This window comes from Anabrus simplex, chromosome 1 (genome assembly GCF_040414725.1).
Source record: "Anabrus simplex isolate iqAnaSimp1 chromosome 1, ASM4041472v1, whole genome shotgun sequence".
Lineage (NCBI taxonomy): Eukaryota > Metazoa > Arthropoda > Insecta > Orthoptera > Tettigoniidae > Anabrus > Anabrus simplex.
Genome location: NC_090265.1, coordinates 200,122,096 through 200,139,992, shown reverse-complemented (window position 1 = coordinate 200,139,992; position 17,897 = coordinate 200,122,096).

The following is a 17,897-nucleotide window of genomic DNA, read 5'->3' as shown; positions in this document are numbered from 1 at the left end:
GCCCGTCTCCTTGTCGAACACCTGTGTGTATCTGGAAGGGTTCCGAAATTTCTCCCATGAACTTGATCTTGGAGGTGGTGTCTGTAAGCACCTGTTGTATAAGTGCTCTTGTTTTTCTGTCAATGCCATACTCTCCCAGTACGTCAAAGAAGGTGTGTCTGTCTATGGAGTCGTACGCTTTTTTAAAGTCCACAAAGGTAACTACAGTGTTTCTTGTTTGTCTGACTTTCGCAATTGTTCTCAAGTTCCAGATCTGTTCGATGCTTGATCTCCCTTTTCTTAAGCCTGTCTAGTATTCCCTTATTTGTGGATCTGCTTGTGGTTCTAACCGGTTTAATAGCAAATTAGAGAGAATTTTGTACGCAACTGGTACTCGCGAAATACCTCTGTAATTATTTGGATCTGCCTTATCACCCTTTTTATGTAATGGATGGATTAATGCACATTTCCATTCCCCTGGAACTTTCTCTGTGACCCAAATTTCTGAGATAATCTTATAGATTTTTGGTGTGATGTTTTCATCTTGGAGCTTCCATATCTCGGCGATAATACCATCCTCTCCTGCTGCTCTGTTTTCTTATTTATTTTATGATTTCCTCTATCTCTACTATTGTGGGTGGATTATAATCGGTGGTGGATGTAGTTTTTTGGAATTCTAGTCTTTCTGTGGGTTTCTTGCAATTAAGAAATTTATCGAATAATGTTTGAGAATTTTACAGTTTTCTTTCGTGTTTTTTCCAGAGATCTATCTATTCTTCGGAAGCAGAGGCTAGGAGGTTGATAGCCCTTAATATTTTCTTTCAAAGTTCTGTAAAAATTTCTTGAGTTATATATCTTGAAATCTTCCTCAATTTCTTTTAGCCTGTTATTGTCGTATGCTCGTTTTTCTCTTCTGATTTCCTTCGATGATTGTTTCTAAACTGCGTGAAATTCCTTCCATGTCTCTGATGTTCTGTTACTGCTGAGTTTCTCCCATGCTTGTTTTTTTTCTCTCAGTGGCTTGATCGCAAATTACGTTCCACCATCTATGTTTTCGTTTTCTAGGAAGTTGTCCCCAGCGCATTGCCTTCTGAACTGTTCTTGCAAGATCTGTCCAAGTGTCTGTTGAATACCCATGAATTTCTTCAATGATTTTATCCCCGTTTATCTTCAAGTATTCCGGATCAGGTTTGACTATTTTCTTTTGCGCTGTCTTTTTCTGTCTTGGGATTGGCCTAATCTTAACTCGTAGTAGATAACGATCAGACTCGAAGAATCCTTTACGTGTTCTGACATTTAAAATTTCCCGCGTATAATTCGTGAAAATTGCCACATGATCAATCTGGAATTCTCCCCACACTGTGTTGAGTGCTTTCATGTTGTAAGTTTTGTCTTGGTTTTTGAAATTGCGTTGACAGAATTTTGAGGGTAAAATGTTGACAATATTTTATGAGGTGTTCCCCATTTTCGTTCGTGCGAATGTGTGCCGCGTATGGGCCTGTTATTTGCCTGCATTTTCTCTCCTTACCTAATTGCGCATTGAAGTCTCCCATTAAAATGTTCACGTCTTTCTGGTACGTTGTTGGTTACTTCTTCCATGTCTTAGGCTACCAGAAGTCTTCAATTTCTTGTGGCTTCTTTCTATTATGGTCATTTGTAGGTGCATGTGCATTGATAATTGTGTATGGTTTATAACCTAATTTGAAGGAGAGTGTGGAGTTACGTTCTGATATGCAATTGAAATCTATGATGTTTTCCACGACTGATTTGTGTATTGCAAATCCTGCACTGAAAAATAATGGTGTCCCTCTTATGACAGCAGGTTTACCTTTGTAAATCCTGTAATTTTCTGTGTCGAAATGGTTTTCATCTATGAAGGGCGTCTCTTGAATGGCAAGAATTTTGATTGAAATTTTTCTAGCATGTCTGAGAATTGTTTTAGTTTTCCAAGTTTGTAGAGAGTGTTTGCATTGAGAGTGTTTGCGAAGAGATTTTGAGAAGCTCCGACTCTTCTCCTCATGATGTTCCTTTTCAGCCAGAATCCGATGACCAGGAAAGTCCAGTGTATTGACTGGGGCCTGGGGTAGCGGATTTCTATCCTTTTTTCCCATCATGATTACTTCAAGTTGAAGGTGGTTGTCGTGATCTTTAATAAAAATCACGGTAATTACAGACTTGATTGTTGTGATGAAGCCAAGTTGGGGTCATAAGGCCAACGCCTCAACCATCTGAGCCACTCAGCCCGGCTATATGTAAAGTAATTGGAAATTTTAAATTCACATTTTAATGTACTTTACAGAATAAAACTTACCTAGGGTCGACGGTCATAATTGCCACAAGAGATGGTTTTATTGTTGTCAGGTACTTGCACCAAACTAACAACTCAGAGGTGAGTACTAGATGGAGGTAATATCTCTGTACAGGATACAAAAGATACATTATTTTTGGAACCCGTGTCTAGTGAAACAGTCTTCCAAACGTTCTCATATCCCTGAGTAAGGTGACAACTCAGAATTGGACGTAGTTCGTATTCATGCACATACATGAAGCTGTGCATGTCAAGATGATGATACAATAGTTTCGTCGAAATAAATGCATTATTCATTTAAAAATTGAAAATATCGTCGTCGTGAGAGGTCCACTGTATTTTTTTTTTTTTTTTTTGTATAGGAGAGATATAATTGATACGAATTTCAGCTGTTGAGACTTCCTCGTTTCATCAATATCGTTGTGAATGACATATTTGAGGATTTTTTATTATTTATTTTTAATTACGGAATTAGTGGATAATTCAATTATGTATGCATGTCGTTACATATGTTTTAATTTTACAATGGCGGTTCTTCAAAGCGTTCTTCATGAAACATCATAAGTTCAAAGTGGAACAAAGGTAATTTACGTTTTAATACCGTCGAAGTAACTGACTAATTTATTTAATATTTAAATCATCTTCTACAGCATTTCCCACACCCTGATGGAGTCACGACCGTGAGCTGTACCGCACACAAGGATTTGACCCAGTTTTACGGCCGGATGCCCTTTCTGACATCAACCCCAGTGTGGGAATGTATTCACAAATGCATGTTACTGCGGTAATTGGTAGTGTGGTGTGTAGTGGGAATATGAAGAGGAGTATGCTGGAACAAACAAAAACACCCATTTCCGAATTGGAAGAATTAAAATCCCAGTGCTGGCCGGAAATTTTACCTTGGGCCCGCTGGAACGAAGGATTCATAGCTCACCATTCAACCAAGGTGTGGGCACATATAACATTAAATAGGCCTATTAAATTAAATGTTTAATTAAACAATATTGACAAATGAAGCAGATAGGGAAACTAACAATAAAATAAGACATAATAATTATCTGGTCTTATCAGATATCATCAACTACTTGTAATAGATCCCAGAATGTAAATCTAGATTGATTTATATTAGGCCTATTTAATTTTCTCCGCATGTACTACATTATTTTTGTGCATTTATTGATTATTTTCAGGAACATGATGGTCTAGCTAGTCATTCATCAACCCTAGTGTTCGGCGTTCATTTTAAATCGATAGATAAGCACTCCATAACTCGAGTTATGTTTCAAATTTCTACCAATATCACTTATTACGAGTCACTGTACAGTTTGTGTGCGGTTGCTAGCACTGAACTGCATTGTCAGTTCGTTAACAATTACATCCTGACAAATGTAATATGTAGTTAGTATTTCATGCGGGTATTTCATTAATTACACTAAAAATATGCCACAGCCCCAACATATCTGTTCATTTCAGAAATTTCACTTACATTGGCCGGGATACAAATCATTGTCTCCTTGGTGCAAAGCCTTGCAATAAAATCACTTTGTAGCTATAATACACATGCGTATCAGTTTGAATTTACTGGAGATCCCCTCCCCAAAGAAAGGAAGAACATCTTTGTTCTGTTGGAAAGAGAGAGAGAGAGAGAGAGAGAGACAGCGAGAGTGAGGGTGGGAGAGAGGGAGAGGAGAAATTCTTCACAATTCCTTTGGGACTCATTTAACATATATCTTGAAGCTGTAAGTCAGCGAAACCATCAACTTAACTACACGTGAAAAGAAGAAGACAAATCATATACAATTCTTTTCCATACATAACATTACATTTGGTAGCAAAAGTCTTAAAAATGTTTTCCTTCCATTGTGTGGACTACACACCCAGCTCTGTTAAATGACGCGAACTGAAGGAGATTGGTGGGTCGTAGTGGGGCAGGGGCCGGGGTTCGGCATCACTCCATCACACGTCCAAACAAATGTCACTTTTTTGTTCACTTCTCGCGAGATATTTGCTCTCTCAGCGGTCGACGAGAAGTGGAAATAAAATGAAATGAAAATAGAGAGATTTCGATTATATTTCGTTTTGCTGGCATCGTACTGTATTAACGTTCTCCTAGTTATAATACAAAAAAGTTGAAATCCATAACCTTTTGAGTGTACTATTACAACTGTTTAATACATTTACACCGCTTCATGAAGGCAGAGAAAATTAGTACTGGATGTTTGGAATCATTAATTTCGAATTATGTAATTAATCTTACAAAGATTACCCATGGCAAATTTATACCATAACATAACATAACATAACATAACATAACATAACATAACATAACATAACATAACATAACATAACATAACATAACATAACATAACATAACATAACATAACATAACATAACATAACATAACATAACATAACATAAACCGAACTCGATAGCTGCAGTCGCTTAATTTCGGCCAGTATCCAGTATTCGGGAGATAGTGGGTTCGAGCCCCACTGTCGGCAGCCCTGAAGATGGTTTTCCGTAGTTTCCCATTTTCACACCAGGCAAATGCTGGGGCTGTACCTATTTAAGGCCACGGCTGCTTCCTTCCCACTCCTAGCTCCTTCCTGTCCCATCGTCGCCATAAGACTTGTCTGTGTCGGTGCGACATAAAGCCACTAGCAAAAAAAAAACATAACATAACATAACATAACATAACATAACATAACATAACATAACATAACATAACATAACATAACATAACATAACATAACATAACATAACATAACATAACATAACATAACATAACATAAGTAGGGCTGAGTGGATAAGATAGCCTAATAGAGAGCTTGCCTTCTGTGCTTAAGTTGATAGGTTGAATGCGCAAAAGTAGTCAGAGGAAAGTAAAACCAAGAGCATGTTTTTCTTTCTGCTGGTGGTTTAGCGTCGCAGTAACACATCTAAGATTTTCTGTGACGCAAGAATGGGAAAGGGCTAGGATTCAGAAGGTAGTGAGTGGCCTTGGCCTTAATTAAGGTACAGCCTCCTTTACGAATCTGAATATAACCTCAAAGTTTCCGCACCAATAAAGTAAGAAAAGCCACCTCAATCAAAACACTCAGTATTTGCTTCGTGTGGAAACGGAAAACCACGGAAATAATCTTCAGGACTGCTGACGTTAGGATTCGAACCCACCATCTCCCGAATCCAAGCTCACAGCTGCATGACCCTACCACGTGCCCTTCTCACTTGTTAGCATTATTCTTCATTTCTTCTTTTCTTCCTTCCTTCCTTCCTTTCTTTCTTTCTTTCTTTCTTTCTTTTTTTCTTTCTCCGTTAAGGTCTTCTAGGGCCCACGTAACAATTTCAATGCTTCATCCTGTTGGTTCGTTCTTCTTCTTCCAATACTGCTTCGTCTGCTCACCATGCCTCGTTTCTCTCTCCTAGGACAATTTTGATCCTGTGTTCTTTCCTTCCCGACCTTGGAATCCTTGCATTTTTAATACTTTATTTTTATATTATTATTATTAGTAGTAGTAGCAGTAGTAAAAGCGAGAGGAGTGGCAACGAGTGTTAACGCGTTTCGGCTCTGGAGCCAAGCTCTGAATTCATAAGACGAGTGTATTCGAACCTCACCACTGACTGTCCTCAGAATGGGTTTTCGTGGTTTCTGATTTTCGCTTCCAGGTAAATGCCGAGACGGTTTCTATTACGAGGCCACAACCGAATTCTTCCCCTTTTCACCCAATTTCATTCATTTGATCTCATCAACTCTTCAACAGGAAGGGCATCCGGCAGTAAAACATTGTCGACCTAGAATACGTTATTTTAACACACTTATGCTCAATGACCGAGTAAACTGGCTAAACGCTACTGGTCTTGTAGCTGTAAGGTTGCATTCGGAAGATAATGAGTTCGAATCCCACCGTAGAAATAAGAGAGATGGTTTTCCACGTTTTGCCGCTTTCACGTTAAGGAAATCGCAGGACTGTGCCTTGATTACAATAAGTCCGTTCCGTGCTGTCGGAATAACGTGTCTGCCTTTCATGCGGAGACTCCAAACTGGATTCCTGGCCAGGCCAGGGAGTTTCATTCTGGACTCTTCAGGGCCACCGAGAAGCTATTGGTACGAGGGGCAGCGAACACGGTCACAAAAGCCAAGTAATACGGCTGAGGACATCGTCATACTTACCTAAATGAATTAATCAGTTTCCCGATGCGTATACGCACCTTGAGCAGCAGTCGTGTTGGCAGACCAGGGAAGAAATGGCCTGTATGTGCCATGGGGATACCTTAAATAACTAACCACGTCTGTTACCTTCTCAAGCCTGGTCTTCGCCTTGATCAACGTCGCCAAGGACCTTAAGGAGTATGTACGACGTTAAACAAGCAGCGACAACAGAAAGTTCTTAATTATGTCACCTAGGGCTTAGATCGTCCTATTCCAGTTTTAGAGCAGAGAATTGAAACCGGGATGACCACGCGGGAGACCAGTATCGCTGCGTGGTGGTGGTGGTGGTGGTGGAATGTAGCGACAATAAGTGCTCCTAATAGAGAAATGGTGAAAAAAAAAAACAATTTTGCAGGATTGTTATTTTGAGAAGTACAATTGGGCAACCATCTTCCTTTAACACTCATCAGAAGGAAAACTGAAGATCCAATCCTTCAAAAAATTAAGGTATCGGTAAAAGAAAGGGAGAAGCCACGAAAGACGTGAAAGTGAAAAAACTCCGCAGGCCTCGCAAACTCAATACTGACGACGTCGGAAGAGAAGAAGAGATGACTAAAGGAGGCCGTATAGGGAAGATGACATTTAGGAATCTAGCTCTCTAGTGGACTCAACTAGACGACCCACGGTTGCCAACCCACACTGCCAAGTTCAGAGCCCTTAAGGTACACTTTCAGTGGCCCTTTAAAACGGGCAGGGGATATCGTGGATGTATCCTAACGGCTGCATCCACAAATGGACTACCAAGTCGTCTCATGTACTATGGTGCGTGTTGAAACTGAAGTAAATGTTAACTTTCTTTGCAGCAGATATCAACCACCTTGAGTAAGAGCTACTGCTATCTATCTTGCCTGACTCCGCGTCTGGTGACGTGCGCCATCACTATGAACTGCTCAGCTTCCAGGATGCGTAACTCTACACAGATCTTAGCGCATCAGAATTCCAGAGAGCAAGCTCCGGTGATGATGCTAGGAGATCAACACTCATTTCTCTCTCACACTCTCCTCACTTCCGCAAGCACAGATCTGCACTTCATATTCACTGACGTCAAGTATGAGAAAGAAATTTAAAATTAGATTTCTAGCAGAGAATGAAGGCTGTTTTGAAGCCATAGCTTCCAGGTAGGTTTTCAAGTTAATGGGGGAGGTTCCACTTTAGGAGACAACAATCAATATTTTATTTAATCTGTCTGTTAAGTCATCAGCCTATAGGTTGGGTGGATCTTCAAATAAAACCACCGGCTTTTTCTTTACGTAGCACCGATACAGATAGGTCTTATGGCGACGATAGGACGGGAAAGGCCTAGGAATGGGAAGAAAGCGGCCATGGCCTTAATTAAGGTACAGCCCCAGCATTTGCCTAGTGTGAAAATGGGAAACCACGGAAAATCATCTTCAGGGCTTCCGACAGTGGGGTTCGAACCCACTATCTCCCGGATGCGAGCTCACAGCCGCGCGCTCCTAACCGCACGACCAACTCGCCCGGTCCGGAAAAATCGAGTGTATTCCAAAATGAGACGTATTAGACAAAATGAGGAGTAGGTAGTTTGCCATTACTTTCCTAGCTGAGCCGAAAAGTGCTCTTGCAACACTACTGACCGTACGATTACCACCTTTCATAACATTTTTGTTACAATTTGCTTTACCTTCCACTGACAAAGGAAGGTCTCATGGCGATGGTAGGATAGGAAAAAGCTAGGAGAGGGAACGAAGCGGCTGTGGCCTAAACTAATGTACAGCTCCTGCATTTGATCGGTGTGAAATTGTAAAACTCGGAAAACCAAATTCAGAGCTGCCGACAGTGAGGTTCGAACCCATTATTTCATGAATGCATGCTGAATGCTACGTGACGCAAACCGCACAGCCACTTGCTCAGTACCTTTCATAACATCCAAACGAACTAGTACTTCGCATGTCTTACTTAGCACCACCCACACAACAACAGATTTCTTATTATCATCACAGCAATAAATGAGCCTGGGACTGGAAGGTTTTCGGGCAACGCAAAGCAGAGAGCTACGATTGGGAATAGCGGCCGTGGTCTTAATCAAGGCACAGCCCCAGAATTTATCTGGTGTGAAATGGTAAACCACGGAAAACAATCTTAATCGCTGCCGACGGTAATATATTTGAACAATTTTCTCGAACTACGCGACCCTACCCGCACGGACAACTCGCTCGATTGTGAGTGGTTTATCAACACACTAAAATCAGATAGGTTTTCGGTAACGGTAGAAAAGAAAGGCCTAGGACTTGCCTATGTCTTAGTTCAGGTATAGCCCCAGTATTTGTCTGGTGTGAACATGGGAAACGGAAAATCAGATCGTCGGTGAAGAAGCAATACGTCGTACTGTATGCTCTTCCTATCACGTAATACTCGTCACGCCTCCCGGCCAAATGCGGATATGAAGTCCCTATGTGAGGGTGTAAAGGAAAATGAACCTTAAATACCTTCCACTGTAGTTACGTCACGCAAACAGACATTCCTACAGTGAGGTACGGTAAGAGTGATTTTCCTTTACACATGCCCATAGGAAAATGGAACACAACGAAAATTGCTCTGATGGACTGCATGTCAATATGTGACTGGGGGGCATGACCAGTCTTAAATGAAATGAAATGAAATGAAATGGCGTATGGCTTTTAGTGCCGGGAGTGTCGGAAGATATATTCGGCTCGCCAGGTTCAGGTCTTTTTGATTTGATGAAATGATGATGAAGGCAACGCATACACCCAGCCACGGGTAAGGAGAGGAGGAGAAGAAGAGCGGTAATGGCAACAGCCCATACAAATAAAGGTGTTTGATCTAGTGATATTCCAGGGAGCCGCCTCTGTGGTGTAGTGGTTAGCGTGATTAGCTGCCACCCCCGGAGGTCCGGGTTCGATTCCCGGCTCTGCCACGAAATTTGAAAAGTGGTACGAGGGCTGGAACGGGGTCCACTCAGCCTCGGGAGGTCAACTGAGTAGAGGTGGGTTCGATTCCCACCTCAGCCATCCTCGAAGTGGTTTTCCGTGGTTTCCCACTTCACCTCCAGGCGAATGCCGGGATGGTACCTAACTTAAGGCCACGGCCGCTTCCTTCCCTCATCCTTGCCTATCCCTTCCAATCTTCCCATCCCCCTACAAGGCCCCTGTTCACCATAGCAGGTGAGGCCGCCTGGGCGAGGTACTGGTCATACTCCCCAGTTGTATCCCCCGACCAAGAGTCTGAAGCTCCAGGACACTGCCCTTGTGGCGGTAGAGGTGGGATCTCTCGCTGAGTCCGAGGGAAAAGCCGAACCTGGAGGGTAAACAGATGATGATGATGATGATGATATTCCAGGGGCTCGTATATTAATAGTTGTAGCAATAAAATTAACGGCTCCTAGAATTGATATAATAAAAAATTAAGTGATAAAGGTTAATAAGCCTTCCATGCTAAATATATTAATTTATCGTACAGGAATCAATGATGTTTAAAATTCCAGACCCAGCCGGGAGTCGAACCAGGGACCCCTGTGACCGAAGGCCAGCACGCTAACCAATTAGCCATGGGGCCGGACACCAGTCTTAAAGAAAATAATGGATAGGAAGGGCATTGTGACATACGAAGTTTCGATTCGATCCCACCATCTTCGCAATCCAAGATAGCCGTTAAATGGCGTGCCAAAAGGAGCAGTCAACTTTCCTGGCATAAATTAATAAATGAACTAAGAAGCGAAGTTGGCCTTCTGCGACGTTAACAGTGGAACAAAATCCTAGCATCATTGGCGTAACATCTATAGAAATTTAAAAAGAGTCCGCCTCTGTAGTGTAGTGGTTAGTATGATTAGCTGCCACCCCCTGAGGTCCGGGTTCGATTCCCGGCTCTGCCACGAAATTCGAAAAGTGGTACGAGGGCTGGAACGGGGTCCACTCAGCCTCGGTAGGTCAACTGAGTAGAGGTGGGTTCGATTCCTACCTCAGCCATCCTGGAAGTGGTTTTCCGTGGTTTCCCACTTCTCCTCCATGCAAATGCCGGGATGGTACCTAACTTAAGGCCACGGCCGCTTCCTTCCCTCTTCGTTGTCTATCCCTTCCAATCTTCCCATCCCCCTCGCAAGGCCCCTGTTCAGCATAGCAGGTGAGGCAGCCTGGGTGAGGTACTGGTCATCCTCCCCAGTTGTATCCCCGACCGGATGTCCGAAGCTCCAGTACACTGCCCATGAGGCGGTAAAGGTGGGATCCCTCGCTGAGTCCGAGGGAAAAACCGACCCTGGAGGGTGAGCAGATTAAAAAAGAAAGAAAGATATTTAAAAGGGTGTTAATTAAAGAACAAAAACACTGGAGTTGAGTAATACCTCTTTAATTGTGATTGGTTAATTTCTTCTGATTATATACTTAGACATACGATTCTCAAAGATAACAGCACATTTCTCACGCTATGTTCTAACCACTATCTATTCTACTTATCTGTGTGTAAGTGTCTACGTCTATTGATACAAAGTATGTGTGATCGTCTTCTTAAAATGCATGATGGCAGCCTAGGGCAGGAGAGGGTGCGCATGTGGTCCCGCCCCATGGGGAGCCCTAATGGCGCCTTAGCCCTCACGACCTCCCAGCAGGCTCACAGGAGATCAATCCATCACACAGCGCTGCCTCTTGACATCTCAATCACTGCAATCAGGGCTAAGAGTAATACAAAGATTTCACCCCCCCCCCCTTCTTTCAAAGTACAGAGAAATAATGTATGCATATTCAAATTCCCTCTATTTCAAATGGCACCGACAAAGGTTATTCAGTTATGAGGTAACCAGAAAAAAACAATGAGGGGTGCCAAGTAAGAGGTGGAATGCGGTAGTTCACCATTACCTTCCGCAATGAGTCATAAAATGTTATTGAATCACGACTGACCGTGTATGTAACAATTTCCTGGGATCTAGCCATACTCTGGGTGGCATTAATCAGTACTACCCATATCTCAGCAACTTCCGTACATGAGACAGACTCAGTGCCATGGAGTATGTCTGTTTTTCTATGCGAAACAATGCATACGTAAATAAATAGCACCAGGCAGAATTCTAAAATTAGCATTCAATATTGATAATATGGTAGAAATTCCTTAATTCGAAACGCAGACAAAATTGAATTAACCACCAGTTCGAATTAAACAATCATGTCTTCATTTTTCAGGTAAATGGATAATGTACTTTGAGGAATAGCAAAATCCTTTGCAGTCTATGCAATTTTCGTTTCATTCTTTTCCACCTCATTTATAAATTCTACCTTCTGAGCTAGTCAGTGTTTTTACTGACCATTTTACTGACCTTTTAAGCCAGGATATGACGAAAATTCTTGCAGATATTTCTGAACATAACACAATGTAAAGTGAATGATGCACTGAAAAGATGAGTACTGAGGCACGCTCATACTTAGCGGAAGGGAGAGGCGGAGAGAGGAAATTCCGAAAAGAATTTCTCCTGTATGTTACTCGTACCTTCTGGAAGCACACCTCACTATTTGGACAGCTCGTCGTCAAAACCTGTCAGTCAGTTGTGAGTGAAGTGTTGGCCCTGCCGAACGCAACTAATGTATCGCTTGTTAGCTCTTGCTCTGTTGGGTGACAATGCTGAAAGTGACGAACAAAGGCAAAATCAGAGATTTGAGGTTCACGACATTCATTTATTTAGAAATTTAAATGGTGAATTGTCTGCACTGTTCCAATCGTTGTTTTGCCTCGAAGATAATTTCAAAGTGTATTTTTGATTGAGTTTTGTGAAATTTCAACAGCTATTTCAATGGTAACTAGCCGATACCCGTGAAAGCATGACGGTCAATGGGGTAAGTATTTAGTGAAGGACTTACATATCTATATAAATAAAGTTGTAGGGGGTCCGCTGTCTGTAATTTCCTTTGTTTTGCAAATTTTTCAGATATTTATCCGATTTAGATCAACTTAAGACAGTATCAGTGCATTTTAGCTTTCGTGTCTGTTTGTCTGTTTGTCCGTTTGTTCCAACATCACGACGAAATGGCTGAATAGATCTCGACCAAACTTCGTATATAGTGTATACATCCAGGGGAAGGTTTAGATATGTATATGATTTAAAAATCACCGAATAGAATGGGGGTTTATAGGGAAACCGCAACAGTTTTCTTCCATTTTCTCTTATACTATTAATTTTATGTAAAAATCCGTCGACTAAAAGTGATACTTCCCTTCATTTTAAACAACTGTTTGAGCATAATTTCACTTTCTCTTCAAATGACGGAGAAAATTAGGCTAATACTTTTTGCGGGTTTCATGCTCTGGATTCAGTGATCGACGGACAGACAGATAACGAGCCTAACAGTTACCATGGCAACGTCTGTGGCTGCTTGCCAGCGGGGAAGTAACATACTGTAATGTCATTTTTGTCAACATTCCTCTAAACTCGCAGTTTCTCCTTGCGTAGAAGGCGAGAGAGACGTCATGCGGATATTCTGCGGGAAATTTTCATACCCTTGGAGGTTACCATCGTCTTCTAATAGCTCTAAAGGGGCTGTTAATACTTGAACAGTACCGCAGAGTGTAGCCCATGCTTTCACACCGTGAGGTGTTTTCCTGACATTTGCTATCAAATTTACTATATTTCTCCTCTACTTCTGTTTTCCGCTTTAATTTCTTGTCTCTGTCTTTCCTCTTTAGGATTAAGTAATAACACCATACATCTTTCTCTTATCTGTTTACCTAGATTTCTCTTCTGTTACTGCCTTATATCCGTAACTCATACCATCACAATTTAGTGAGGACATTTCATTTTACAATACATCCAGTTGGTAGTTACATATTTGTCCTGTCCGGCTGTCATCAGTTATAATCTTATGTTCTATTCATTTCAACTTTCTTAACTGTAATACTTTCTTCTTTAATTACTACGTATGTATGCGAGTGCTAATCCAGAAACCTGGACACTCTTTCCTTTGAGGAAAAATTTCAAGCTGTACAATTGTATAAATTTCTGGCCACGGAACGTATCGAAATATGGAGGCAATTTCAATGACGGCTCAGACCGTTTCGGGGTAAATGGTGGTGGCTAAACGGTAGGTCGTATCACAAAACAGATAGCACAATCGCTTTTCAATTTGGAGAGGTCTACAACTTTGGTCCTATGACATATTACTCGTCAGATTCTCAATTTTAAGTCAATTTTGTACTGTTTACACGTATATCTTATCGTTTAGCACTCTTATAAGAAATATAGAAAAATCAATTTCGGTACGGACATTGACACGACCAGTGGTCATATGTCAACCAAATTTTATGATTCCAGCTGTCACATTAGTATCCGAAAAATGAAGTAATGTGTGAAAGCTGTACCCAAATTTCACCCTATTTAATGTTTCTAACTCAAACTAACCCATAAATATAAGAGATACGAGAAAATGTCATAGGACCAACCATGTAGAACACTACAAGAGGCGTTTGATGGTGGAAACCGCTTGTGATATGACTTACCGTTTAAAAGCAGAAAATCTCGAAATGAAGGTCTGCACTTATAGACGTGCCCGTGCTTATCAATATAAATGAAGTTGTAGGGGTCCGCTGTCTGTAATTTTGTTTGTTTTGCAAATTTTTCAGATATTTATCCGATTTAGGTCAACTCAAGACCGTCAGTGGTTTTTAGTTTTCGTGCCTGTTTGTCTGTCTGTTCCACCTTCACGGCGAAACGGCTGGATAGATCTCGACCAAACTTCATATATAGAGTATACTCATCCAGGGACAGGTTTATATATGCATGCCATTTAAAAATCACTCAAAGGAATGGGGGTTTATAAGGAAACAACAACAGTTTACTTCCATTTTCTCTTATACTATAGATCTTCTGTAAAATCCGTGGACTATATGCGCAACGTCGCTTCATATTAAGCAACTTTTGTTATGTACAAAATTTCGCTTGGTCACTGACCAGTATTTCCTTGGAGGGAAAGTTCCAGGCTGTTCAAATGTATTACTTTTAAGCCACGGAAAATGTCGATATATGGAGGCAATCTCAATCATTTGCCGTCCTTCGTTTCTTGGTAACTACTTTCTAAACGGTAAGTCATTTCACAAAGCCGATGACACAATCGCTGCTCAGTTTAGAGAGATCTTCAACTTTGGTCCTATACCTTACAGTCATATCTCAATTCTTTATACTTTAGGTAGAGCAGCATTTCTCGATTATAATCAAATCTCTCCAACTCGATTGTGACTGGCATTAGGAAATGGCACCTGTCATTATTATAAAATCTCTATTGTGAATGACACTTGGCAAGTGAGCCTGTCTTTATTGTAGAAACACAGGAACTCGATTGTGAATGGCTGCAGGAAATGCGACCTGCCATTACCATCAAAATTTCCCCAACGTGCACCTTACATCGGAAACAACGTGTGGCGTCCTCCCCGTTTTGTTTCTCGGATAGCGCTAAGAGATATGTAATTTAATGTAATCTTACTCACTGCGTGTACAGTAACTTACATAGAACTCCGTATACAAGGTAGATTACCGTAGCTAAGCCCGGGTATATTTGCTAGTATATATATAAGATAGTTTTTATACAATTACTTTTTGGCAGTATTGCAACTTTAAGGAAGTAAAAGTTTGTACTCTTGACATTGCAACATATGCCAAGAGTGAAACCTGCACATTCTCGTGTTTCCCCTTGAGCTCTATTGATCGTGATACAAGCGAATTGGAAATTGGTGCCACTTAAAAGAAAATGGAAGTGTTTTTCCTGAAGGAGTTAAATCATCTCGATGGATTGTAGATCTCTGCCTATTTTGAATGTACAGTGCACTGACCTACCGCTGGGAAGCAAAATGGTGGCTATTCCAGTCTACGCTACTAGTAAAACACGAAGTCCTAAATTGAAATACTTTTGAATTATGATACGTTTTTTTTTCAGTGCGCACGGGACCTTGGATAAAAAAAAATGCATTCTTGACGTTTGTGTTTTTCTGTTGGGACACGTCATCATTTCAAGCTAGCAAATATACGGAGAGCGACAAAGAGACGGTAACATTGCGACTAATAGCTTCTTCTCGACTAAGTGACTCTCTGCAAATGCAACGCAACACATACTAGAACAGCTGACGAAGACGACAGCACATGCGTGCTTGCCCCCTTCCACCTCCCGTCTCGCATCGTATGCCTCAGCGCTAAAACAGTCCAGGGGGCTTTGAAGTACTGGCAAAAGTTTTGGTGAATCAGAATGCTACATTTTCTTTAATAATTTAAAAATATATGGCGAGAAATGTTTATGCTTTTAAAGACACTCTGCAAATCTACAGGCCAAGAGCTTTCTTAGAATGCTTTACGACGTCAATCGGTTCAGTCGTTCTCTCAAAATCGATGTAACAAAAATCAGCCTAGTGTTTTAAACATATAGATACTATGTAACTTATGACATTCGTTACATAGAAAAGCGTATTTTACAAGTAATTGAATAAGTTATTCACTATCAATTTTTAACACAGCCCGATTCAAACGTCTCAACAAGATTGCGAAACAACCCGTATTATTTACGGCGCTTTATCTATCTATCGCTGGGAAGCAAAATGGTGGCTATTCCAGTCCACGCTACTAGTAAAGCACGAAGTCCTTCTGCCACCCAAGCAGCGTTCCATTGTCATTGAACAACTTTGGAAAGTATGCCGGTAATAATGGCGTGTGGCCTTCGGAGATTCCCGGTGCAAGTCTTTCGAGCTGATGCCGTATAGTGTGCCCTGCGTGTCCGTGAGTATGGGGTCCTATCTAAGATGAAATCTTATTATAAAGACGTCACAAACAACCAACCCGCGAGTCATAAGTATTAATTAATGAAAATGAAAATCCCCGAACCGACAGGTAATCGAGTTCGCGACCCGTTGGACCGCAGGTCAGCAGGCTAAATATTTAGCCATGGAGCCGGACAGTATGAGGGTTTTATTATGCTATATATTTACTTCACTTTAAACAACATTCTATTCGAATTAAAGACATACTTTTAATATTGTTTGTATATTAATGTCAAAGAACAGCGCGATTAGTTCGAATTGTCCAAGAATTCGAATTAATAACGCTCGAAGTAACCAACTTAGAGTGAACTGATTACACTTACTTTAATTTTTGTGGACTATAGATTTACACTGCTATGTCTTCCGGATTGGCCTAGAGTAATATTTGTACTTTAGATTTATTTTTCTCTATTCTATCATTGACACTGACAATATAAAATCGACTCAGGTACAAACGATGCTACTTTCGCCATTCCACGTGCAGTCAGATCTTGTGATGAATAGTGTAAAAATATGGTTCGGAAGTTCTGTTGGCGTATACACTTCGGTGAGCTTGGCAGGGTGATCACTAGATTGTGTGCAAAAAGTCGGGATGAAATTCGAAACCTCTCCGCAGTGCTCGTATGGAGTGAGTGGCTATGAAGCTGTTGATGGTGATTCAACCGTCGGATGGGGACGTAAAGCTTTGATCATATCTCTTGATGTTATTCGACAGGAGTAGGCAACGTGCCGACACCGTGATTTGCAATCTCCCTGCATTATTGTATTGTCATCATCATTATCACTCCACATCCAGACGCCCAGGTCACCTATGGGTGTCAAATATAAATACATCCACCATTCGAGGCGAACATATTCTCGGACAATTTTTCTGACAATTTGCTTGACGTGGCACCGACACAGATAGGTCTTATGGCGCCAATGGGATAGGAAAGAGCTAGGCGTGAAAAGGAATCGGCCGTGGCGTTAGTTAAAGTACAACCCCAGTATTTGTCTGGTAAAAATGGGAAACCACTGAAAACTATCTTCAGGGCTGCCCAACAGTGGGGTTCGAATCCACTATCTCCCGGATGCAAGCTCACAGTTGCGCCGTCCTAACCGCACGGCCAACTCGCCCTGTCCTCGGGCACTCCTGGTACTAAAAGCCATACGAAAAATAATAATTCCCAGTAACTCCTTGTATAGTTTTGGAAGACGCTGAAGAACCGTGGATTTGTCCAATAGGAGTCGTTAAAACTAGGCGATCGAAATGAGGCTGACGTGTTTGAACATCTTCAAATAACACCGCACTGGGGCAATATTGAAACCGCTCACTTGAAGTTAGAATCCGGCGCTCTACCGTCTGAGCCACTCAGGCTAGCCCCGCAAAATTTCCAAAATTAATAATGCAACATCGGATGGAGTTAAAACTAGGGTGGTTGGCAGCTAAGTAAGGAAAACTCAACAGCAACTCTTGCATGATCAGTGGTCCTTTGACTTAGTTGGGGACACTGACGACGTTACCAATGTCTCGAGTTGATTTATCACTATTCAAAGCTAAATTCATTTTCTATATTTCGAGGTCCACCCAACCTACGTGATTATCATTGAGGAGAAGGTGAGATGGCGACCCCGCCTAGAAAACCAAGAATAATAGCCGAGAGGATT